The sequence below is a fragment of the Protopterus annectens genome, chromosome 3.part0 (genome assembly GCF_019279795.1).
Source record: "Protopterus annectens isolate FY-2018-M chromosome 3.part0, PAN1.0, whole genome shotgun sequence".
Taxonomy (NCBI): Eukaryota; Metazoa; Chordata; order Ceratodontiformes; family Protopteridae; genus Protopterus; species Protopterus annectens.
The window spans coordinates 1916726232-1916752059 of NC_056731.1; the positions used below are offsets into that span (position 1 = coordinate 1916726232).

Below are 25828 nucleotides of genomic sequence, written 5' to 3' on the forward strand. Positions count from 1 at the left end.
AGTACTGGCGGGGCCAGTCCGGGACAATTAGCATCATCTTTGGTTTCTCGTCTGACTTTTAGGAGGACCTTGGGGAGAAGGGGCACAGGAGGAAAGGAGTAAACTGACAGGTTTTTCCAACTGAAGGATAGGGCGTCCACTTTCCATGCTTGTCTGTGATAAGTCCTTGTGCAGAATCTTTTCAATTGATAATTTTGAGGAGAGGCAAATAAATCTATGTCTGGGCTCCCCCATTTCTGTTTTATCATGCTGAAGACTTGTGGATTTAGGTTCCACTCGTGAGGATCCATAAGGTTTCTGCTTAAATCGTCTGCCAGTGTATTTTGTTTTCCTGGCAGGAATTGAGCTTGAAGATGTATTTGGTAGGTCAAAGCTGTATCCCACAGTGCCATGGCTAATCTGCAAAGTGAGGTATGAGTGTGTGCCTCCTTGCTTGTTTATATACCACATGACTGTGGTGTTGTCCATCTTTAAATCAGTAGTTGTCCTGGATGAAGTAAGTCCTTAAAGGCTGTCAGGGCATTCTGAACAGCTAGTATCTCTTTCTGGTTGATATGCAGATGTATTTGTTTTGGGGTCCATATGCCCTGAATGCATCTTCCTGCCATGTGTGCTCCCCAGGCATAAATGCATCTGTTAAGGTTTGGCTGGCAGGGGGGAGAGTGAAGGACTGTCCCATGTTTTGGTGACATAGGTTCATAGGTTCATAGGTTCATACTAGGCTATCTGTTAGTATGGGGAACTATACCCATTATTTTGCTGTGCCTCTGTCGAGCAGTGACACTGAGGTAATCCCTGGGGTATATCTGCGATCTCCCATCCATTGGTCAAGATTTCTCTTGAACAAGGCCATCTGCCTCACATGTACCGGATTCTGTTCCACAGCATAGGAGTCTTTGGGTGATGAATCTATCCCTCCAGTGTGGCTCTGATGGATCTAGATTTTTGAGGTGAAGCATATTCATCAAATCTGGGTTTGACATGGCCTTGTATGTTAGGCAAAGGTCACCTCTGAGCTGAATAGAGCTGGAGTTCTTTCAGTCGGGCAGCATAGGATAGATTTTGAGACCCTTTATCCTTTTGGTGAGGAACTTTTGTGGCCTCTCCAGCTGCTGCAAGTGTCGGGTCAGATACATTCCAAATGGGGCATTGTACTCAATCATTGGTCTGATGAGTGATGAGTAAAGGGAGACTATAACCTCCCTTGATCTAGATGAGAATCCCTTCATGATAAGGTGGGCAATGTAGAAGGTCTTCCTAACTACTTTAGCTACATGGGTGTCGAATGACAGACTACTATCAACCTGGGTCCCCAGGTCCCTGATAACTTCTTCTGTGCTCAGTGGATTGCCTCTAATTGGTAGCTATTTTGGCATTTAACTTTAGGCCGTGGCTCTGGCACCAGTTATCCGTTTCTGTGAGACCCTTCTGAAGGATATCTGTGTCAGATGTTTGCAGTCATCTGCAAACCTCCTGTGTTTGCTTGTACTTCAGAAAGTAGATGCCAAACAAGAGTGGGCCCAGGACTGAGCCCTGTGGGACACCACTTGTGACAGGCTTTGAGTCTGGCAACTCTGACCCTGTGGGTTCTGTCACTCAGCCAGTTTGCAACCCATCTTGTGATGTATGGGTTAACATTTAAGCTGATGAGTTTTTCAATGATACCAGCCAGATCGAGGTAGGCTGTATGGACTGCCTTTCCTTCATCAATGGCTTTGGTGACTGTTTAAAAGTCAACCAAGTTTAAAAGGCATGATCTGCCTTTGACAAAGCCAAACTGGGTTGGATCCAAAGTCTGCAAATTCCCAATGTCTTTATTTATGAGGTCCATTATGATCCTCTCCATGGCTTTGCAGATAAGGCATCCAGAGGTAAGACTTTGATTAAACAGCTGTCCTAGCTTTGGGTTTAATTCCTCATTGAGTTCGTGGAGCACACAGCCGGGGGGACATCAGGTCCCATGGATGCTGTGTTTTTGCTTTGGAGAGAGCAGTTCTCACTTGGGCTGGAGATGTTTGGGGGCTGCAATCATTTGGTATAGATATCTCTCCTTTGTTTGCACTGAACCTGTCAGCCAGTATGTTGGCAATGTCTGTAGGATCAGTAATCTTCACATCATTTTGAACTAGTTCTGAGCATATCTGGGAGTTTCCTCCTAGGTTTCTAACATAGCTAAAGAAGGCCTTATGATTGTCTTTTGAGTCTTTAGCTATTGGATGATTTTATGAGAGCTCTTAGTTTTTACTTATAGTGATCAAGGGTGTCTTACCTTTATGGCTGGGGTCCACCAGACTGGACGCCTTTGGTACAAAGAGTCTTTGTTTTGCTTGGGATTGCCTTATCCATGGGGTGGGATGAGGACCTCCAGAGATTAGTTTGTGATCTGATCTCACCAGTGAGTTGAACATTGTGCTCCCATGTTCGTGATGATGAGATCGAGTATGTTATTTGCCCACCATAGAAACACCAGCTGTAAGCAGGGAATGAGAGGAATCATTGCTTCCTAACTGTGAGAATGTTGACTCCATAAACGTTTCAGGTACCACTGAAGTTTCCTCATATGCAATCTTGTATACGGAATCAGTAGGATGCAGGATGCCATGAAGCCCAGAGCCTGCAGAATTTGTCTTGCAGATGACTGGGTCTTTGTTGCCATCAGTTTGAAGTAAGTAGTCAGTTGCCTTTGCTTGTCTGGCGTGAGGTAAGCAATCTGGGCAGTTGTATTCAAGTTTGCACCCAGGAATATTATCTTTTGAGAGGGTACCAGTTGTGATTTCTTTTTGTTTATTGTGTACCCTAGGCATAGTAGAAGCCCTTTTACAAACGCCAGATGTCGAAGAAGAGTGTCCTTGTTCTCTGCTTGAATGAGACTGTCATTTAACTAAGGATATATTTGTATACTTCTTTATCTGCAAAATGCAATTACTGGTGCCAGGTACTTTGTAAAGACCCTGGGCGCAGCAGAAAAGCCAAAGGGCAGTGCAGAGAATTGGTAATGCATTAAGCCAGCCTTGAATCTGAGGTATCTTCTGCACGATTGTCTTACTGGGACATGCAGGTATGCCTCTTTTAGGTCTAATGTCACCAGCCAAGCATTCTTGCCCAGCATGGGCAGAAGCTGCTGCAAAGTCAGCATTTTGAATTTTGGAATGTCCAGGTATGTGTTCAAAATCAATAAATCCAGTACTGGCTGCCAGGCCTTGTCCCTTCTGGGTACCAAGAACAGTAGAGTAAAAACGTTGTCCTTTTTCTTGTTCTGGTACTATCTGAATGGCCCCCATATCCATGAGGGATGTAACTGGTTTCTGTGCCTCTGCCCATTGATTTTTAAGCAGATCTGGCCAACCATTTGCCACTGGCAGTGTGTGGAAATGGAATCTGTATCCCTGTGATATGATGTTTAGTACCCACTTGTCCTGGGTTATTAACTGTCAATTTTGAGCAAAAAGTGCTAATTTTCCCCCTATGGGTGCTGCCAAAAGATAAGTGCTTGGTAAAGGCAGAGGGAAGTCATTGGGATTGCTTTATCTAGGTTTGCACTTTATCTCCTCCAGATTTGGAGGTGGAAGCGCCCCATTGCTTTGACCTGTATGAATTTTGCGCCTGTTATCTGGAACCCTTAGGGTGTCTGGATTTGCCCCTTTGAGCTCTGTCTGACACAGGAAAGTACCAATTATTTGTAGGCCAGTGTCTACTGAATCTTGGTGGCTGCACTTGTAAAAAGTCTAACAGTTTGCATAGACTTAGCTTTGTCTTCCATTTTCTTTAAAACCTCTTCTGCCTTAATACCATGCTGTAAAGGTGCATCTAGCAGCTTAGCTTTAACATGATCAGGCAAATTTTGTTCCTTTAACTAGGCATGCCTCCTAATCACAGATCCAGTAACTGCGGCCCTGCAGCAGGACTCTAAGGAATCAAATCCACATTGCAAAGTATGCTTTCCTAATTGTTCAGCTGCATGCAATAATTCCTGCAATTCTTTATTTTCTGCACATTCTGAAATCAACATCATTTTCTGTTTCAGCAATCCCACAACATGTTGTTGGTACTTAAGCATATGAAATTGACAATTTAAGGCCCTGATTGCCAAGGTTGCAGATGTATAAACCTTTCCCCCCCCCATCTGTCCATTGCCCTTGAATCTCTGTCAGAGGGGGTAGGTTTTTTTGCTGTCGAGGCCTTAACTCCCTTTGGACCCTGTGAAATAGTTTCAGGATCAACAGCAGGGTTTCTAAATAAAAATTTATGTGAGTCAGGGACCCTGTAATATCAGTCAGGCTTACTGGGAGCCGGAGGTAAGGAGTCAGGGGTCAAGCTTGACTCCGAACACACATCATCCACAATGTCTAGGACAGGGGGAATGGCTAAAGGCCTGTGCTGTGGGAGAAGGAAATCCCTGAGCCTCTTTTTTGATTCTGAGAAGTCTTGACTCTCCCAGAGAAAATGCTCCCTCAAAGTATGCAATGTTTCTCCAAATGAATAATCCTCAGGAGGAGATGCAGATGGAATAGACTCCTCAGCATCAGAATCCCCATAGGGAGGAATAAATAATTCCTGATCAGAAGAGAAATCAGAAGAAATAGAAACCTGATCTGAAGATTCATAGTCAGTGTCTTGCCTAGGCCTCTTATCTGGAGGGGGATGGGTACTCATGATCAAGTTAATAACGTCTTCAGCCATTTTGATCATCTGTTTAGGAATAGAGGCCTGTGCACGTGGCTCACTCAAGCATCAGTTTTTTTAGTTTTAGAAGCTGCTTTTGTTTTTGGTTTTGCAGCTGTCATCTGGGGGGGGCCATGGGAAAATAGGATAGAGGTGAGAGAAATATTTTGGCAGTTATTGGAAGCCAATAGATTCCCAGGGCTAAATGAATACATATCCATTGCCCCTATTTTAAAAATGAGAGCTGCAAAACTATAAAATAAGTATATATATATTGTTTTGCAAGTTCTTTTTGTTGGTTTTTGATTCAAGTTTATTTATCTGTCCAACACACTGTGATGGTTTTAGTATTTATATATTTATTTTAAAGTTCTTTTTAAAAATGTGCATGTTTTTATCTATTTTCATTTGTATTTGTGGCAAGTTGGTAGGTTGTCACGAATATTTTAGTTATAGGATTTAACTGGTGTCAATTAAACAATTGTTTTAACTATTAATTAAATTGGGAGGGGTGTATAAGCAGGCACAGCCTTCATTCATTCATTTTACATCTGAAGAAGTCTGGTGGACGAAAACGCTTTGCATTGTGTGGCGTTTATGCGATTAAATCTGCTGCTGCCTACACCTACAGGCTTGTGTTTTATTATTACTTCCTGCCTCTTTGGTTGCCTGTTGTGGTTTTACTAGATAAAAAGATGTACATTTTTTGCAAACATCTACTGGATACCGGGTATTGGGATTAAAACAGTGAAAAAACATTTAGACGCAATAACATTAAAGTCTAAAGGTGACTTACTATTAGCAGGTGATTTTAATTGTATCTTGTCCTCCACTGATATTACAAGCTCTAAGCTCTTAAGATGTCCCCTGTTGCCAAGCACTTGAACTATATAAAAAACAGAAACCTAACTGATATTGATGGTATAAAAATATCATCCTCCCTGAAATATTCTCACTACTCTTACAGATTTGGCATGCAGACCAACATAGACAAAGTCTTTGTAACCAGTTCTTTACTGGCCAAAACTGATAATGTAATGCTGACATCATGCCCTATGTCTGACCACAATGCTATCACCTTCACTGTAACACTTAATACTGACCCCTTAAACGTGTGCCAAAGACTACCTGCTTATCTAGTAACAATACAAGGATGTAAAGAATGGTTTCTAGATGAAATAAAAGCTTTACCTAGACATCAATAATAATGAAGAGGTTTCAGATATTATCCTATGGGACACTTTAAAAGCAGTCTTGCATGGTAAAGTCAAACGTTGGTATATAAATAAAAGGAAAGAGTGGGATAAAAAACTGGTAGACATACAGAAAGAAATTAATGAATTAAAACAAACTTACAGCAAATGACAAATTTGCATTAGCTGACATTTGTAAATGGAACAAGGAATATCAGGATATTATGCAGCATAAAATATCAATAAATCTGGAAAAAATCAGATTACAATCCTACTCAATTAATCCCAAGTGTATGCACAGGATTGCGATTAGATCTACACATTTAAATGAAAAAAAGTCTTATAAAAGAAATAATATACACTAGAAATAATCAGATTATCAAAGTTACAGATCAGATTTACAGATTTAAAAAATATCTTATGTTTTAAAAAACATTACAAGAATATTAATAATAAATAACCTACAATGATAACAAAAGTACAGACAGCTTTCCTACTAATAATATTAAAAAAGCTATGAAAACACAATATTTATAGCATAGATAAACCCTTTTCCTTTAAATAATTAAAGGAACAAATAAAAAATCTCAAGACAAAAAAAAGGCACCATGGCTGGCTGGTCTAATTCCAGAATTTTACAAACCCTTACCTGATAACATCTTGAAAATCTTACTCAATGCATTCCAAGAAGTTAAAACTACAGCAAACATCCCTCCCTCATGTAAATATTCTATCATCTCTCCCATATTAAAACCAAATAAAGAGCCCAACCTTTGCACATCATACAGGTCAATTTCTTTGCTAACATTGATTACAAGATATTCATGTCTATCTTAGCAGACATATTAAATAATATTCCTTCGATATTAATTCATGAAGACCAAACTGTGTTTATAAAAACCAGAAAGGTACAAGCCAATGTAATTACATTACTGTCCTTAACAGACTTAGCAAACAAGAAAAAAATGAGCTTTAAATTTTAAGCCTTGATATAGATAAAGCTTTTGACTCCCTAAATTGGCAATGTGTGTTTAAAGCTCTGCAAAAAATATAACTTCTCCCCAAACTTTATAGGATTAATTAAAAAGTTATATGAAAAGTCCATAGCCATGTAAAGATTGGACCGTATCTATCTATCCCATTTAAAATATTAAGAAATACTAAACAAGGAAGCCCCCCTCTCTCCCATTACTCTTTGTCATGGCTATTGAGCATCTTGTAAATTATGTTAGAAATAATGACAAAGTTAAATGATATAAAGTCTAAGACAAATTATCCCCCAAGATACAACTGTTTGCTGATAACCTATTAATAACTTCTTATGATACTGAAAATTCTGTAGATCACCTATTACATAACCTAGACTTCTTTGCAAACACTTCTGGTCTAAAATTCAATCACAATAAAACTCAGGCATTTCTAGTGAATAAAACTGGTACTATGAAACATGGATCAAAATGAGACAAAAATGGGAGGGCATGCATATTAAATATCTAGGTATCATTATTGAATCTAATTATAAAAAAAAATCACTCATCTAATTACCAACAATTTAATTACAAGTCTGACAGCTGTACAGACTCTTCACATTTGAAAACTGACCAACTTTAATCAAAATTATATTGTTGCCTAAAATCTTATTCATTAGCCAAACTCTAATAATTCCCCCACCTGTCAAATTTAAACAGAAAATTAATAACTTATTACTCAACTTCTTTGTTATCTCAAAAAAAAAAAAAAAAAAAAAAAAACACAAGAATTTCTCTTCTCTTGCACAAGACAAGCTAGGATGAAGGAGTTATAGGGTTTCCAAATATTGATCTTTATATAAACTCTGCAAAATAATTTCCCCATTTTGGTTAGACGTTAAATATCTTTGTAAAGCTCTATGAAATGGCAACTATATAGTTTCTGACTCCTTATCCTTTTCAATGCTCCTGTTCCTGAAGTCTTTCCTAAAAAACAAACATTTTTACTTTGGTCTATCCTCTCTATAGCAAGGAAACTTGTTACTAAAAACTGGAAATCCCAATCTACTCCTGTCTTTAAAGTTGAGTTTATTCATCTTGTGAAATACATTTGTAAGAATGATATTGCTACTATAAAAGCAAGGATATAATCTACCAGCCTCTGGAAAGTCACTGGGGCATTTTTCATCCCAACGGGCATCTTCATGAACTCATACAAGGTAAAAGGCGTCACAAAGGCTGACCTCTCTCTAGCATTGGGAGCCAAACTTGGTGCTGCCATCCATCTTTGGTACCAGCACCACTGGGGAAGCCCAGGGACTGCTAGACTCCTGGATTACTCCCATTTCCAACATCTCCTGTATCTCATCCCTCAAAGTCTGTCCGGTTTGCTCAGACACCCTGTAAAGGGCCTGCTTAATAGGTCTTTGGGGCCCTGTATCCACATGGGGCTGCACCAGGTGGGTGCACCCTGGTTTCCCAGTGAACATGTCCCCAAACTCCTGTAACACTCCTCAGATATTTCGAACCTGTGTAGGGGGATAGCCGCTGAGACACTGTTACCCCTTCCACTGAGGTGTTAGTCTGAACCTCAGAGAGCAAAGTCACCAGATCCCCCTCAGACTCCTCCTGCCATCCATTGCAAAGATTCAAAGAAAATTTATTGTAATTTAGGACCACACAAGTGCATCCTAAGCAAAATTACAAACTTCAGCTCACAAGAGAAATGCAGTGCAAATAACGTAGATACAGCTGTATCAAAGAAAAACAAGAAAGAAAATAACACATATGAAATGCAAGAGGTAATTCACATTACATAAACACACTCCATACCCATTATCCAATGACAAATAATAAATACCCACCAGTAAACCCCTTCACCATTAAGATAGAGAATAAATACAAACTAGTGCATAGCAGCTGTTTAGTTACTGTATTGCACTTGTTAACCTTAGATTTGGTTCAATATCGCCATCATATTGCATAATAGTAATACTGGTGGTAATTGCTCACAGCAGCAGGATTAATGGGGAAAAAAAAAAAAAAAAAAAAAAGGCTTCATGCATCCGGCATTATGGTTGGTGCCAGAGTTAAAAAGTCTCACAGCTGTAGGATACAAACTGTTGCTAAATCTGGTAGTCCTACAACGGAAGCTGCAGTACCGCCTTCTAGAGACAAGTTGGGAGAGCCGGTTGTAGGCCAGATGGGTCGAATCGGCTAGTATTTTGTATATTTTGTATATTCTCTTTCTTGCTCTTGTAAAGAAAAGCTCCCAAACAGAAGAGAGGTTTGTGCCCAATATTTCCTCAGCCACCCTCACAACCCTCTGTAGTTTCTTCTTCTCAGCAGCTGTGCAGTTGTTGAACCATGCTCTAAAATTGCTAATGAAGATGCTCTCGATAGATCCCCTGTAAAAGGTGGTTAGAGCAGACAGTGGGAGCCTGGCCTTTTTGAGCTATCTCAGGAGGTGAAGCCTCTGTTGAGCCTTCTTGTCTATATGGTTGGTATTAACTGTCCAGGAGAGGTCATCAGAGATGTGAAGGCCCAGGAACTTGGTTGTTTTGACTTTCTCTACTACCTCCCCTTTGATAGTGAGTTAGTTGGTGAACTGTTGCCTTTCCCCTGAAGTCCATAAAAATTTCTTTGGTCTTATTAACATTCAGGTCCAGATTGTTCCCGTCACACCAGGAAATCAAAATGTTCACCTCATCCATGTAGTTATGTTCATCCCCACCACTAATGAGACCCATGACTGATATTAGCAAATTTTATAACACGGTTTGAGCTATGTTTTGCAGTACAGTCATGGGTGAGGCTGGTGAAGAGCAAGGGGCTGAGCACAAAACCTTGGGGAACACCAGTATACGGGACTATGCATTGACAGGTGTTGTTCCAGATACTCAGCACAAGATGCAAATACCTAACACAAGGGCCTGTCTATCATGGTAAGGCTTCATCATGCTAACACTGTACAGTTTGTGTCCCTGCATCCTGCCTAGCAGTTGTACCATGTAGTTAACATTACGGACCTTCTTTACCATCTTGAAGGGTCCCTCACAAGCTGCCTGCAGTTTGTCTGACAGGAATGAACCATCACCAGCTGTCCCACAGCATACTCTCTGGCTAACGCATTCCTGTCATACCAGAACTTTTTCTGCTGTTGGGATCCTGCCAGGTTCTCATGGGCCAAGCCCATGAGATCCCAAAGCTTCGTCCTGAGGTTTAGGATATATGCCACAACAGACCCCTTATGCGATTAACACACCCTACCACTCATCACAAATCAAATCTAAAGGTCCCCTCACCCTATGCCCATACAGCAACTCTAAGGGTGAAAAACCTGTGAATTCCTGGGGCACACAATAGATGGGGCAAACATTTGTCCCATTCTCTCAAACTGGTCTGCAAATGCCAATAGCATGGTCTTTAGGGTAGAGTTTAACTGCTCCACCAGACCATTAGTCTAGAGGTGGTAGTGGGCTTGTCTCTAGATGCTTCACCCCACAGCACTCCCACAGACAAGCCAGCAGGTCTGACATGAAATTAGCACCTCTGTCGGTCAATATTTCTCTTGGGGAAGCCTACCCTGCTGAAAATCTCTAGCAAAGCATTTGCCACCTTTACTGCCTCAATGGAGGACAGAGCCACTGCCTCAGGGTACCTAGCAGCATAATCTATTACCAATAGGATATACTTCTTTCCTGTGGAACATGGGGTACTCAGAGGCCCCATAATATCCATTGTTAATCTCTTGCATGGCTCTTCAAAGGCAAAAGGCATCAAAGGAACTTTAACCTTGTCTCCGGTCTTGCCTACTTTTTGGCACTACTCACAGCAGGTCCTGCATTACCCTGTTGCATCCCTGGCAATACCAGGCTAATAAAAGTTCTGCATAATACATCTCTTGGTACACTTTATGCCCATATGACCTGCAAAGGGAATGTCATGGGCTATATAAGTGCCAGACGATAGGCTCTGGGTAGTACCAACTGCTGTATTACCTCACCTTCTAGCCCCCCCTCAAGGGTCCACTCTCTATACAGTAAACTTTTGTTCCAGTATACAGACTCCCCTTTTCCTTGACAATCAGGTGCCTCCCTAGCTACCTCCCTCAACCTTGTAACATAGGGTCTGACAGCTGAGCCTGTCTCAACTCTCTCTCTTTGTAACTCTTCCCAGCTCCCCCTCCACAGGAAGCCTGGTATCCCCTGACAGCGGTGCCTCACTGTCAGCCTGAGTAGTACTACTCCTCTGCCCTTGCAGTAACTCTGTCCAAGGGAACATCAGTACCCACCAGCAGCTGTGGCTCATCTTCAGTCTCACTGCTACAGGGTAGCTCCATCCCTGAAGTAGCCACATCACCAGTCCTGGTGTCAGGTGTGCGGTCTGTCGGGTCTCCCCCAGGCTACCAGACCAACATGCCTGTCTCCAAGCCTGACTGCATGTCAGTGTATGCACACAAGGTACTGAATTATTAAAATCATTCCCTATCAACATACCTGCAGGGATTTCTCAAACACACCTACTTGCTTGCTTCCTTTTCCACCCTCTCACTCAAGGTGAATCCTGGCCAAAAGCATCAGGAATGGGATCTTTCCCAAAGATCTGACTGGAATGGACTGCCCAATCAAGTACTGCTCCTCTTTAACCACTGCAGGCTTCACAATGGTTATATCATAGGCGGTTTCTCTCTTGGCAGTGGCCCTTTGTCCATCAACCAAGACTGGATGTAAATTCTGCTGGTAGTTTGGACAACTTCCCACTGGCATTCTGTTATTCTCACTTATTGGCTCCCCCACATTTTTGTTCCCCACTTTGCCTTTGTAGACATCTATATGCTACATGGCCCCACTGGTTACATTTAAAACATTTAACCTTTGATCATGGCAGAGTACCTGAATTAGTGGCTTTCCCCATTACCGGCTGACTCTGTTGGGGTGGTTTAAGCTGGCCACCATGGGTTCCTTTATATCCATGTGCAGCACTGGGTATCCCTTTCTTGCACAGTGATGCCCTGCTTGCTCGTGTCCTCAAGCAAAGTGCTAAGGGCTTGTTCCCTAACCAAAAGGTCTGCCAACCCTTGAAAAGTGATGACCTGACACCCACTCACCCACCTATGAAAATAAGTGCTTAGTTCAGCAAAATAATCACATACACCTTCATCTGCCTTGCGTCTATGCTCACTAAACTTTTTTTCTGTAAACTTCAGGTGTTAACTTAAAACATTGTAATAAACAGTGCTTCACTTTTTCATGATCTAAACAATCAGTATCAGACAATTTAGAAACAACAGTTACAGCTTTACCATGGAGTAAGGGCATCAGGAACCATACCCACAGCCCTTGGTCAACATTACACTGTTTGCATAATCTTTCAAATATATGAATAAAACTACCAACATTATCACCTTCTTGGTCCTGAAGAAGAAGTTTACTGACCTTTATTGCTTTGAGGTATGATTACTCCCTTCCCCATTACCTCTATGACCCTGGCAAAGAGTCAGCATTGCCTTTTCATGTTCACCTTCAGAATAAAAAAAATATTGACCAAAACATACTGCATAAATTCTTCTCAGCTTTAAGTTATTACTCAAATTTGATGTGTTGATAATACTTTCTATTAACCAGTACATGCCAATGTCAGAGGGAATCACTGAAAAGAAGTTGGTTATTTCTGCAGTAACTAATAAAACCTGACTGTCACATGGTACTTCAGCCATTTCTGAAAAAAGTGACAAACATCTTCATAGGTAGGTACTAGGCTAATTGGCCCTGGGGCCTATATAAGCCTAGCCTAGCCAAAAAGGTTCCCTGGCTTTTGCCGACCAAGAAAATTATTTTCCTGTGCCCCTGGTCAGGCAGTGCCGCAGAAGTGATCCCCGGGTTAATTTTCTATTTCCCATCCAATCATTAAGATTTTTCTTAAAGAGGGCCAATGAGGAGCTTTGCTTGACATGAATGGGTAGTTTGTTCCAGAGTATGGGAAGTCTCTGGGACAGGAATCTATCCCTCCAGCATGTTCTGTTTATTGTGGTGACAAGGTTTAGGTCCCTGGAGCATGTGGTTTGGACAGATTGTGATTTATTTAAGTGTAGCATGTCCAACAGCTCTGGGTTTGACATAGCTTTGTATGGTAGGCAGAGATCGCCTCTGAGTAGGCGATATGCGACAGAGCAGAGCTGGAGTTTTTTGACACAGTCTGCGTATGGCATCTGTTTGAGGGCAGTAATCCTCTTAGTGAGGTATTTCTTTGGCCTTTCCAATTGCTGTAGGTGCCTTGTGAGATAGATGCCAAGCGGGGCATTGTACTCTATACTGGGTCTGATGAGGAATATATGTGGTATATCTTTCAATAGATGTTTCAATTTTCCAACTAAATATTTATCTAAATGTTCTGTTTTCGATCCAAAAGCAGAAACAATAGGTCAAAATGATGAACTGGTAATTTCTTTGAATTTTATGTATATGAAAAATAGCTGGTATTATAGGATTTTTAACTGTTAAAAAATCATGCAACTTCAAATCTTTTTCTAATACCAGGTCATCCAGCATAAAATCGATCTTACTGCATGGAATATTAATTTTGCTTTTAGAAATCTTAATATAACACAAAGCATCATCCAGTAAGGTGTCCATTCTTGATACTTAATCTACATGATCCATTAAGACAATCCCACCACCTTTATCAGGTTTCATAATTCTAATCTTTTAATCAGTCATCAGCTCATTTAAACAAACGTTTTAATTTAGTCAAATTAAAAAATATATATAGATGTATGCATTTGTTGCTGCTGGAAAAACATTTTCTCAAGTCCATTTTGGCTTTGTCAAAAAAAAAAAAAAAAAAGTGGGTGTAATGGTGGATTAAATGTACCCTTCCTATGTAGTACATTGGAAAGGGGAGTTGAAGTACCCAATTTGTTCTGAAAGAAACTAGCTAAATTTAGCTTACAAACAAAAAAAAAATAATAAATTCAGTAAAACATCTACAATATTTAACCTTGGTGCTGGTACAAAGGAAAACCCCTTTAAGAAATACATTAAATATGCTGTGTTAATTTCCATGTCATAAAACAAAAAATGGGAAATTGTCCTTAATATGGACCCTTATTGCCTCAAAGGGAGAAGCACGAGTTAGCATTTCACACCCTGTCCCAATTTCTCTTCTAATAAAAAAACTCTTTTCTTGTGGTTGTACCATTTGTGAATTAAGACATAATGATCCCTGTGCATTGTGATAATTGCTCACAGTTTTGGCTGCTAATCTGCTAGATCTCTGATGCAGGGCAATTCATTTACATCCAGATTGTTAGAATCATTATGAACATTACCTTCTACAGCATCCTGAAGCAAATGCCTACTCTTAACTATTGGACACGGATAAGCAATATTCCTATTATTCAACTTTTCTCTCCTTTTATTCTTTATTAATAATAATTTATCAACTCTATTGAAGTAAGCAATATATTCAAATTTTAAGGAAAAATTGAAACTGTTCATAATACTCCAATACAACAACTTCATCTGTCAAAACACTCGGACACCTCATTAATCTCAATTAATACAGTAAGTAAATCAAACCCTGTTTGGTCATATAAATCTGTTATATCAGACTCTACACCAAAGGGGATCTTTGCGAGTCATAACTACTTCAGCACAATCTTACCATTCAAATATTCAGCAAACTAAAAACTGTCTAGTTGTAGGTTTTTATACTTATACGTTGTTTTGTCAAATCTAAGAACCTGAGTAAGTAAACATTCTTGGGATCACGTATTGGATTATTTAAACAAAAACCCTTTTTGCAACCAGGAATTGTTATTGGGTACAGTTTCAATGTCAAAACTAAGTGTCTGACCACTCATGTATCCAACATTGGAAAAAAGAGTAGTGTCCCTTTGCAATCCTGGTTTCAGAGTTATTCCCTGTTCACAGATTTACTATTACACCTTAAAGCTGGTTATTTGTTTTAGGAAGAGGTATCTATGCAAGTGTTACACTAATGTTTCTATTAAGATCAACATAAATCTGAAGACTTTGTTTCATTTCACCTATAGCTTGCTAGTATAGTTGCAAAGGATAAGGCAACTGCGGGAAAACCATATACCATTTAGTGAAGGAATATGTTACAAGCTGTGGAAGGACTCATTCAGAAGGATAATAGTCTTGTTATAGTCCACAGCAGTCAATGTTTGTTTAGTTTGGTCTACAGATAGCATACGTGATAGGTTTCTTGCTGAAATAAGAAGGAAGAAAATGCTCTGGACCTAGAAAATGAGAAAAGACATACCAGTTTTGTGGCGACTGCTTTAAAGTCAGTCTTCTGAAAGTTAAAAACAAATACATGTTTTGAGAACCATTGGCGTACCGAATATAGGTCTCGAGCAATACCTTTACGGACTACAGAGTGGTCCATTATGAAACTAATGAGTGGTCAGAGCAATCCAATATGTTGATCAAATCATCTCCATACAGAGACATGCTCACCTCAGTGAGATCCCACGGCATAATTTTATGTACTAATCTCTATGGTGCCCCTCACTGGACTTTAAATATTTTAAGATTAGTTATTGTTCCACTGAAAAAGGAAGCTTTATTATTCTGGAAAGTAAGCACACCAAATTAGCACTCATTCACTTAACCACACTGCACTCATTTTTGATCATTAACCACACTGCACTCATTTTTGATCATTAGAGATCAACTCAGTTAGGTTAGGGGTTGCAGGGCATTAGGAAAATTAATCTTTTTATGGCAATATGTGAAAAAAAATGAGAGCCACATTTCAATTTGATATTGCTCTTTCTGGAAAGAAAAGAGATTTTATGCAGGAATGTTATTGGATGATTAAATACAGGATTGCACCTTTGTCTGCAGTACAAGATTTTAGTTGACTTTACCTTTTTTTTTTTTTTTTTTTAACAAGTTTTTGGCTTTGAGTGCATCTTGTGGGGAAAAAAGGTAATAGCTAGAAAGAAGTAATTAAACCACAACCTTTTTGTTGGGCATTTCAAAATAAGTACAGATCAAAACAACTACATCTTTCACTGCAGCACAGAAACATTTACAACAGTCTTCCAGGAGTTGTATATGGAAGTCACCACAACACCATAAGATGCCTAGTGATATACACCTTTAAGTAGACACACTCAATTTCTTGCCACCCTTTATAGACTCGTAGCTTAGATTTGTAGTTTTAGTACTAGGCTAACTGCCCTCATGGGCATTTTAAGCCTAGCAAACACAAGAGAAGTGAAAAAAACAAGCTGGTCACACCAGGTACATAGCACATTTGCAGTTTAATCCAAAAGCTTTAGTCTTACTAGTTTCAGACTTCTTCAGAATAAAAACTAAAGTGCGCAAACACACACAATATAAAACCATTTATCCACCCCTTTCTTAATTAGTTTCATTCAGACCCACCCAGTTATTAAAACACAGCACAACATAAAAGGCATATTACATTCATTTGATACTCTGTTGCAGACTCACAAAACACACTAAATACTGCAAATGTTATCATAAAATTCATAAAAAATATATTGCTTTCAATTTCAAATAAGAACTTAATGACAGCCTGTCATTAAGTCCATGCTTTTCATCAGAGTTTAGTTTAATTTGCCATTTTAGCTCTTTAAATTCTAAAAATTCGTCACTTGGCCCACCCCTAGGTCCCAAGTCAACGCGATCTATGGCACAAAATTTAAAGGCATGTGTTGGTTCTCCCTAATATGTCTGTATAGGGCATTCTTTTCATTATGATGTTTAATTTCACAGAAGAGTAGTTCAAAACTAGAAAACCAGGAAGAAGTAAAGCATTGCTGACTTTTTCAAAAGTACCAGCAAGCTTAAAGGCCAAACATGACTTTCTTTCCTTATCAATATTACTACAGGCCAAAAGTCTGTTTTTCATACTATTCAGAGTTTGCAAAATGCATCAAAGTGTTAAAAGAAAATGGTCACATTATCATTAATAACTTCATCCAAACTTTATTATTTGCAAACATTTTTTTCTTTATGAATATTTCCATACTGATGGCGATGAATCTAGTTGTACCATCACTGCCCTTATTTTAACTTGGTTATATATACGTCGCGTTATCAAGGTTCAGACTCTGTACCAGTCTTTGTGTCGCGAAATTACTGGGGCTTTGTTTAAAAAAAAAAAAAAACTGTGTGACATGCTAGCTTTAATGTAATTGTTAGCAGCAAACATTATTATTCAGTTACACTGCATAGTTGTGGAACTTAACTGCAGTTATTTCACATATAAGAGGGAGGTTAGGATTCAGTAGCAAGTTTACATCCTGTTAATTTGCTAGTAATAGCAAACAGTTTGAGAGGATAGGTTTCCATTACCTTGTCATTTAAACCTGACTAAATCTAGTCTACCTGAATATAGCTTTGTGAATGCTTTGACATGACCTAGCTGTCTGGCAGCTTTACGACAATGTAATTAATGTAATGTAATTAATGTTATTGATGCCGGCTTCTTGAAGACCTTGAATGTTATACCTCATTCTGGGATTATATCTGGTCTGAAAAAAATATTCACTAATTCATGTTTTTGTTTTTTCCTTCCTTGGGTACATCTTTGACTGTTGAAGAAGTCAGGTTATTAGGATTAAGGCGCTTGCCTGTAATTTCTTGCTTATCCCTAAGTCTGTGGCTCAATACAGGGCCCTGTTTTGATATTTTCATGTTACTCATGTATATGTTGCTCAAAAATTTGTGGATGTCTGCAAGGTGAGGGTGCCGTCACAAATTTGGGGGTACCAGTCTACAAATATCACTGGATAACTTGTTGGCATGGATTAACCATAATGATATTACACTTCAATACTAAGAAGTATGCAGGCTTCCATTTTGGAATGGACAGTAATGTTAATCTGTATACCACTGACAACTTTATTCTTGTAAAAGTATATTATTACTAGAATCTTGGCACTTCTGTTACTAAGACCTTGTGTTTTCATTTTTATGTGTCTGATATTAAAAGAGGCTTAGTTTTCATCTCATGAGATGTATGTTGAGAATATCTGCATCCCCGAGGGCATCAGTTTTGCTACAGTATATACAAGTTTAATTTGACCTGGTTTTGCATGCCATATGTATTTTTGTTCTTATTTATGTCCTGATGTAATAAAGTTAAAACACATTCTAAAACTTTTCACCAAACAAATAGCCCATCATACTGTTGGTATAAGGTTCTTAAATTTGTATTCTAGATTGTTAAAGAGGTGACTTAACTAAACATGTTGACGTTTGCTAGTGAAACATTGCTTACTTGTTAAGGAAGAGAGACAGAAAATTTGTCTTGTAACAAGTACCTGAAATCTTTAGTTAACTCTAGTTCTTAATAAAAGATTGGTTACACAGTACTGTCTTTGTTAGATTTGCTGCTAACATTTTTTTGGATTGGGCATCTTGTCGACCTGAGGTATGTGTAACTGTGGTGGAATAAAATTTCACAGAAGGCTTTTGGATCATTGCCATTGTAACATTATAGTGCTGTAGCCAGTGTAGTGCTTTTTTCTATATTTAGCCCTATCAAAATTTACAGTACATCCTTTGTTTTACAACCAAGTAAAAAATATTCATCTGCAAAATACAAACCATAAAATTATAACCTACATTATAGGCATGTTATACGTTGCTATAGTACAGCTTTATTTATACGATAACAGGAGCATTTAGTTGATATTACCAGTGACTACAACTCATTCCAAATGACACAATGCCAAATATTATTTATAAAAAAAGAGGAAGCCATTCATCTTAGTCCTGTAAGTCAAAATCTTTGGCTATTTTTTTTCCAACTTCATTGAATCCTTTGCAAAGTTTTGAATAGACATAGCCCTTGAGTTCATTCTTGCCATATTTACCAACTTCTGGATCTGCAGGTTTTTCCTTACAAGTATTTTCATATGTAACCACCTCATTGGTGCCCAGAGTTGTTTCCGGTGCAAAGGGCTATAAATAATATTGTTTCTGGATTTAGGCCAGTTGCGTTTTCTTTGAGTAGTCATCTTTGGATCCAAAGATCAAATATTTCCACTCATTCAGTTCATCATTGCACTTGACTTCTGAGCGTTCCTCTGAATACTGCTCTTTGTATGTTGAGCTTTTCAATGGGTCGTGCGTGTCTTTTGGGACTGCTACCTGACCTGGATGAGCTTGTAGTAATTTGGATACACTAGCAAATTTCTTAGCAGGACTTCTTTCTAACGTTTTCCATTTTCAGGCTTAATTTTATACATTGGCTGCCATTGTGTTTTATCTAATGACTATATACATACACAGTGTCTCCCATTAAGATAATTATTTTTTTTTTTTTTTTTGTTAGACCTTTCTTCTCAAAGTTTTGGCTTACATTGAGATTAATATTAGTTTTGCAGCATGTATTTTCTCATCTTAACAGTCTGCTTCTGTCTCCGTTTCTTTATTTGCTGATTTGAAACAGTTGAATACGCCTTGTTCAGTCTCCTTATCAAGATCTTCACATACACTGTGTATGTCTCCTATTTTTGCTGAAGGAGCGCAAAACATATTATTAGTAGGAAGTCTGGAGGAAATTCCCAAAATATAGAAAGAAAGGCTTCACTTTGAGTGCACTTGTTAAAGGTAATTTTTCGTCTTTCTTTGATTATTCTTGAAGATTGCAGAGTATGCACAGAAAGATGCAAGTGAATTTTTCTACCTATAGAATATTTTGTAGGTATATGAAGGTGGATGTAGGTTTTGACCACATTAGAGTTTCCTTATTTCTTAGAATGACTGCTTCTCACACACTTGGTACCCATGTCAGCCAGTATTGTAAAAGGAAATATTTCTAAACAAAGTCATTAACCATTTTGTCTGCAGCACCTAGTTGCATTTGTATCAGCCTTCTTAAACTGTGTTTAATAGTCTGTCACAATCTAGACGTAGTTTTAACTTTTGCATGTCTCCAGGTACAGAAAAATGTTTGGAATCATCAGGGAAAAATATGCAGTTACAGAAATTAACAATTCTCAGGTAACCTTATTTGGATATTTGTCTTTTAACTCATACTTTGGAGGGTTATGTAATGTTGTGCATCACTTTCCTTATGTGGGCAATAGAATCTGGTTGCAATCAAATGTACACCTTTTTCAATTCTCAGGTGTCCCATTTCTTTAAACATTTGATTGTGTACTTGGTTGTGATATGTGGTGGATCTAGATCACTGGAATTTATCTAAACTTTCAGTGTTAAGGAATATTTTAAAGCTTTCTTGTTTCAAGTGACCATTTCATCCCCCATGCATGCTGTTCATCTGTTCTACTACTGGAGTTCCTTCGTAGGGTGACTGCCATAAAGCCTGCCATTGTAGGAGTTTCTGTTCCTCCATTATGCATGCCCTTAAGTGCTAAATGGGTGGGCATGCTGTGGGTATTGTGAAAGCTATCACTTCTTTCTGGAGGGTTGTAATTTCCATAGAATTTGTGGTGTCTTTATAGCCAGATGCTATCATCGTGTCTCCTGTCTTCACCAGGGATTTCTGATGGTATCACCAGCCCTTCTCCTTGGGAGAGGCAAGCAAAGCAGTGCCTTATCCCTTCCTTTATGATCCTCATTGGCTCGTTCCTCTAGTATCTGGGTCCCTAATTGAACCGGGGGTCATCGGTGTCACAGTTGCGGCTTCATCCTTGAATACCACAGAGCTAGAACTTAAAACTGCACTGCTGTGAAACACTTTGCTGAGAAAATAGTGATTTTGACTGTACACTACAGGGCATGTAAATAGACAATTTAGTTTTATGGGGTGCTTCCTCTCTGCACCTATTATACCTGTGACATTGCATTAAATTATGTAAATGTAGTATACTTGGGGTGTGCCATTAATTTATTTAAATTTGCGAAGTATTTTGCTAGCATAGATCCTTTCTTGTGTTCAGTCTGTATAGGACCCTTTGGCCTTGACAAATATTTATAGTAACACAAGTAATATTATTTGCTAGCTTTACTCCTCTTCCTACTCTCCCAAATAGGAGATAACTACCCACTGAAGAAAAACAACTTTATGCAGCAAAAACACTGAGCAGCTGGTAATAATGCCAATTCATTTTGCCAGACCATTTCCTTCACTACATTTATTATTTCATATTATGCTTTATGAAAATGTCTCCAATTAATATCTGAAAAACTGGCCTGACTGGGAATGGATAATTCACATTTTAAGCAAGCATAAGCAGATTCTCTGAGATAATAATTATGCCTTAGAGTAGGTCTAAACTTAGAAGGATGAAAAAACATAGCATCTAGAATTTAGTCACAAGCAGGACAAGGTAATGTAGTGCAGTATCTAGTTTTACAGAAGTAATCCAGAAAAATAATTTCATAACATTAACTAGAAATGCATAGTTTTCAAATGGCACCAGAGTATTTATATTGATAAAAGAACATGCTTGATGAAAACACTTTCAGCTTAAGAAATAACTGCCTTCATAAAATCAGACATTTACTACAATAAAAGACAAGAATGCATTTCACATAGTTCAATATGGTCACAACTGACAAAACTTTTCATAATTACATAACAGGACAGATGAAATGAATTAATGAATGGATATGGACACTTTATCCTTAGATTTTCTATTTCTAAAATTATACATGTGGCCTAAACAAAGTGTCACATAAAAATGCTTCTATTTATCTGCAGCAATATTTCTTATTAAAACTTCCTGGCATTATATAATCAGAGGTTTATACTATCATTATGAGCAGCATATATATTCAGCCTTGTTCTCTACAATGCTATTAAGTCAGATGTAGCAAATCCATTCCTTCTTCCAAAAATGATTTGACTATCCTAGTAACCCATAAATAAACATGGTCATTTCCACTACGACTAAACTGGTAGCATAGCTGGCCTTAGGCACAGGCCAACTAGGCGGCCACCTAGGCAGCACCTCTTTCAGGGACACTTTTCCAGTATTTATTTGGTGTAGATAGACCAGGATATGGGCACCATGGAGCCCTTTTGCCTAGGGCAGCAGCGGACCCAAGGCCACTCCTGACTGGTAGTCATCATAAGGAAAAGGTTTAGCTTTACCAGCCAACCCCTCCAACAGAATAACAATTCACGACGTACACCAGGTGATTCCAAATGCGTCTATCATTCTCTTTGTCAGTTTTACTGATGGAGTAATCTAAATCCCTGTGACAGATATATTTATACGTTTGGCGACTTGAAGTGCAGCAATAGAGAGCATCATAAAATATTTAATCCAGGGATGACATACCATGGACTGTACTTCTACTAGAAAAGAACAAGCTTCATTATTCCTTTTTAATGTCATTCAACATTCACTAACAGAAAATACTAATTTATTTCATTCTGTTTAGTCCGTGTAATATCAGCATACATCCATGCTTCTAGTACTATGGTTTTCTCCTAGTTCACAAAGACAGGCACTATACTATCACTACAGTAAGTAATTCCCTTAAACCAAAGTATCAATACAGTTTGTCAAACTATTATTTAAAGCATGTTTGAAGAATCATAATCAAAATCTCACGTGAAATGTTGGGTTAATCTGTGCAAACAAAAAACGAACTATGAACAGCAACCATATCCAAAGCATTTTTTTAGTTTTTTTCATCACTATCAGACAGCCTAGAACTAGTAGGTACTTATTTCCCTAGATTAAAGTAAGGTAACCGTAATGCCAGATGAACCACCTTTAAAATTAACAGGTATAACTGTCATAAGCTATATCCAAACTTAGTTCTAAATATCAGAACATTTTATTACTTTAGGTCAATACTAAAGAGAAAGCCCAGATGATACAAAATCCATACGAATACATGCATTTGAATATCTTTTGTGTGTCCTAACTGTGATTAAACTTTATTTAGTATACAACTGCTTTTTAGCAAGGTGTCTATTTGTTGTTAATGAGCTGCTTACATATTTTACAGTGTCTAAAGAAACACTCCTGTACTAAATCTTCCAGACAAGACTAGTAATTTCCCATATTGCTCCAGACAAAGAAAAGTTACCATTAAAATACTGTCAGAAAGTTCTAACATAAGGGCTGGGATTCAGAAACAAATGACTCAATACAGAAGCCACAACTACACTAAGAGTGGCTACTCGCAAAGTGGAGGAGATTCAGAGATATTGTTAGTGTGGTCGCACAAGGCCAAGAGACACTTCAGTCAGTATATTATATAAATGACTATATAATAATGAGATGAAAATCAGCAACATAATATCGAGGTCAATAACAAACGCAATTGAGGATAAACAATATGATGGAATGATTCAGAAATGTATAAAAACTGTGAGATTATCCACGAATTCCAGTGCAGCTGTACACCATAAGATCCTGGTGAAAAAGATATCACAAAATGATGTTAGGAGTACCAGTAGATTTAGCAGAAATGTTCATGCTTGAGGCCATACTCTCAGCAGTAGCTGAGAAGGCATGCATTTGTCCCATCCCACAGCCAAAGGACCTGACTGTGCCTAATATTCCATCACTTCTACAATATAAAAATAGTATTACGTTTGCAATTTTCCATGACATGTTGGCACACGTTCAGATACAGCAGGGTATTGCAACCACAAAGGAGATTTTGTCAAAGCTAGAAGTGGAGGAGGGGCCTGCTGAGAAGAATATGGAGGACTTGCCTGGTAAAGATGATAATGCAAGGCAGAGAAGGGTGCAGCACAGCATGAAACTAACCAAGAGGCATTAACTGGTTCACAACTAAGGGTAAGGTGAGACATAACAGAGTAGCAATGATGCATGCAATACTCTCTTCGGTTTTTCCCCAACTTCTCCAAAAACCCACCAGAGTCGATAAAAAAACCCAGAAACAATCTAGTCTAGATTGGACACTGGTCAATTGCCCCAAACAAAACTACCAGACATGTTACCTACCAGATCTCAGTAACCATCTTGTCACTTTCCTCCTGCATAAACGTACTAACATAGCAAAGCCCATTGTATTTAGACAAGTCAGAGACATTTGCAAACTAAATATACAGGAACATAACAGTATTCTAAAACAAAGCAATTGGAAACCACTACAAACCCTAGGTTTAGGCCATGCCATTGACTACTTTAACAGTACTCTCATCAATGTCCTTAATATAGTCATACCCATTAGGAAAATTAGAGCCAAGGCAAACTATGCACCATGGCCAAGTAGGGACACTAGAGCCCTCCTAAAGTCTAGAGACAAGACTTGGAAAATCTGGAAGAGGGATAATACTAGCCTATCCAAACAAAACTAACAACTTAGAAATCGGGCCAAGAGACAAACCAAATTGATAAACACAATTATTTCCTTGGTATTCAAAATAGACACTCAAAACATCCCCAAAAGTTTTGGCATTCTATCAACTCTCTTCTAAAACTAGGCAAAACTACCATTCCCGCTTCCCACTCCACCAATGATACTAAGGACATAGCCTCCCAATTTAATCACCATTTCACAGAATCTTAACATTATCCTCCCAAGTATCCAAAAACAAACCTACATATAACCCAACCAAATGCCCTGATATCCTCCCTTTTACTCTCTCACCTGTTCCTACCTCAACAATTAAAAAGCTCCTCCTAAAACTAAAACCTACCACCCTTGCTGCTGACAATCTACCAGCCAACTTCTTAAAAATAGCTGTGGATTCCTTATAATACCCTATTTCTATTCTTATCAACCACTCAATACAAGAAGCATATATCCCACAACTATGGAAGGCATCATATATTATTCCACTTCACAAAGGTGGAAATTCCTATGACTATTCAAATTACCACCCCCATCTCCATTCTATCTCCCTTATCTAAACTACTTAAAAAAAAATGTATACATTCTTAACTTATGCAATGCCTAAACTTACACAACATGGTTTCCGGCAACACCATAGCACAACCACCGCTCTGTTCTCTTTTACTAATCTGGTCAACCATCACAGAAATAACAACAACTTTGTATCTGCAATAAATATTTTTAGATCTCTCCAAAGCATTTGACATGGTCTCACATTCCTTACTACTAGATAACCTGGTCTCCCTATCTTCTGCCCCTTCCACTATAGCCTGGTTTAAAAGCTGTCATATAGGCAGCAATCTGTCCAATGGCAAGGTGTACTATTCCCCCTTGCTTCCAACTACCATAGGTGTACCACAGGGCTCAATATTACACCCACTTCTTTTCTCCATATTTACTAACAATCTCCATACCACCACACAGCATACTTCACTTATACAGTCTGCAGATGATTCAACTCTTATCTGCTCTGCTCCATCACTTGCCACTCGACAACAACTCACTCAGGAATCCTTTAGCTATGTGGAAAGTTGGATTACTCAGATCCAACTTATCCTAAACCCTAACAAAACTAAATTGCTATTTTTCACCCCCAATAAAACCATGTCTACCCCTCTCTATCGTTCACTATTACCTCCAAAAATGGTACTATTACCTCTCCCTCTGACCACACCACACTCCTAGGAATAGAAATTGACAAAAACCTACTCTTTGATGTCCTTATTTTACAAACTATCAAAAAGGTACACAAAAAATGGGAACACTATACAGACGCAGGAAAATCCTCTCAAATCAAGCATGGATTACCCTAGCCCAAACTCACCTATTGTCCACTAATGTATGCTGCACCAATTCTTACCCAGGTCAGAAAACTTGACCTCACCAGACTTGAGTCATGTTATAATAAAATCGCCAAGTTTGCTAACAAATCCAACTTCAGTACTCACCACTGCCAGGTTCTAAGGGAACTACAATGGCCAGAACTTCCCCAGCTACTAAATTATCACCAGCTAGTCATTGCCTACAATATTGTAAGACATCCTGACAAAACCCCAACACAAGGCCAACTCCTCACCAACTATAAAGCGAATTGTCCTCTCCGCTCTACCGACAAATCACTCCTCTGTATCTCAAGGGCTAACACTGCAGGGAAAGCACTATTCTCTCACACCATAGCTAGAACCTGGAATAACCTTCT

At 38.7% G+C, this 25828-nt stretch overlaps 1 protein-coding gene across 2 annotated transcripts in view; it reads right to left on the reverse strand.

Moving 5' to 3' along the window:
- Positions 1 to 25828, reverse strand: part of LOC122797179 (D-threo-3-hydroxyaspartate dehydratase-like) — a 1365126-nt gene that overhangs the window by 1263648 nt on the left and 75650 nt on the right. The window lies entirely within an intron of this gene.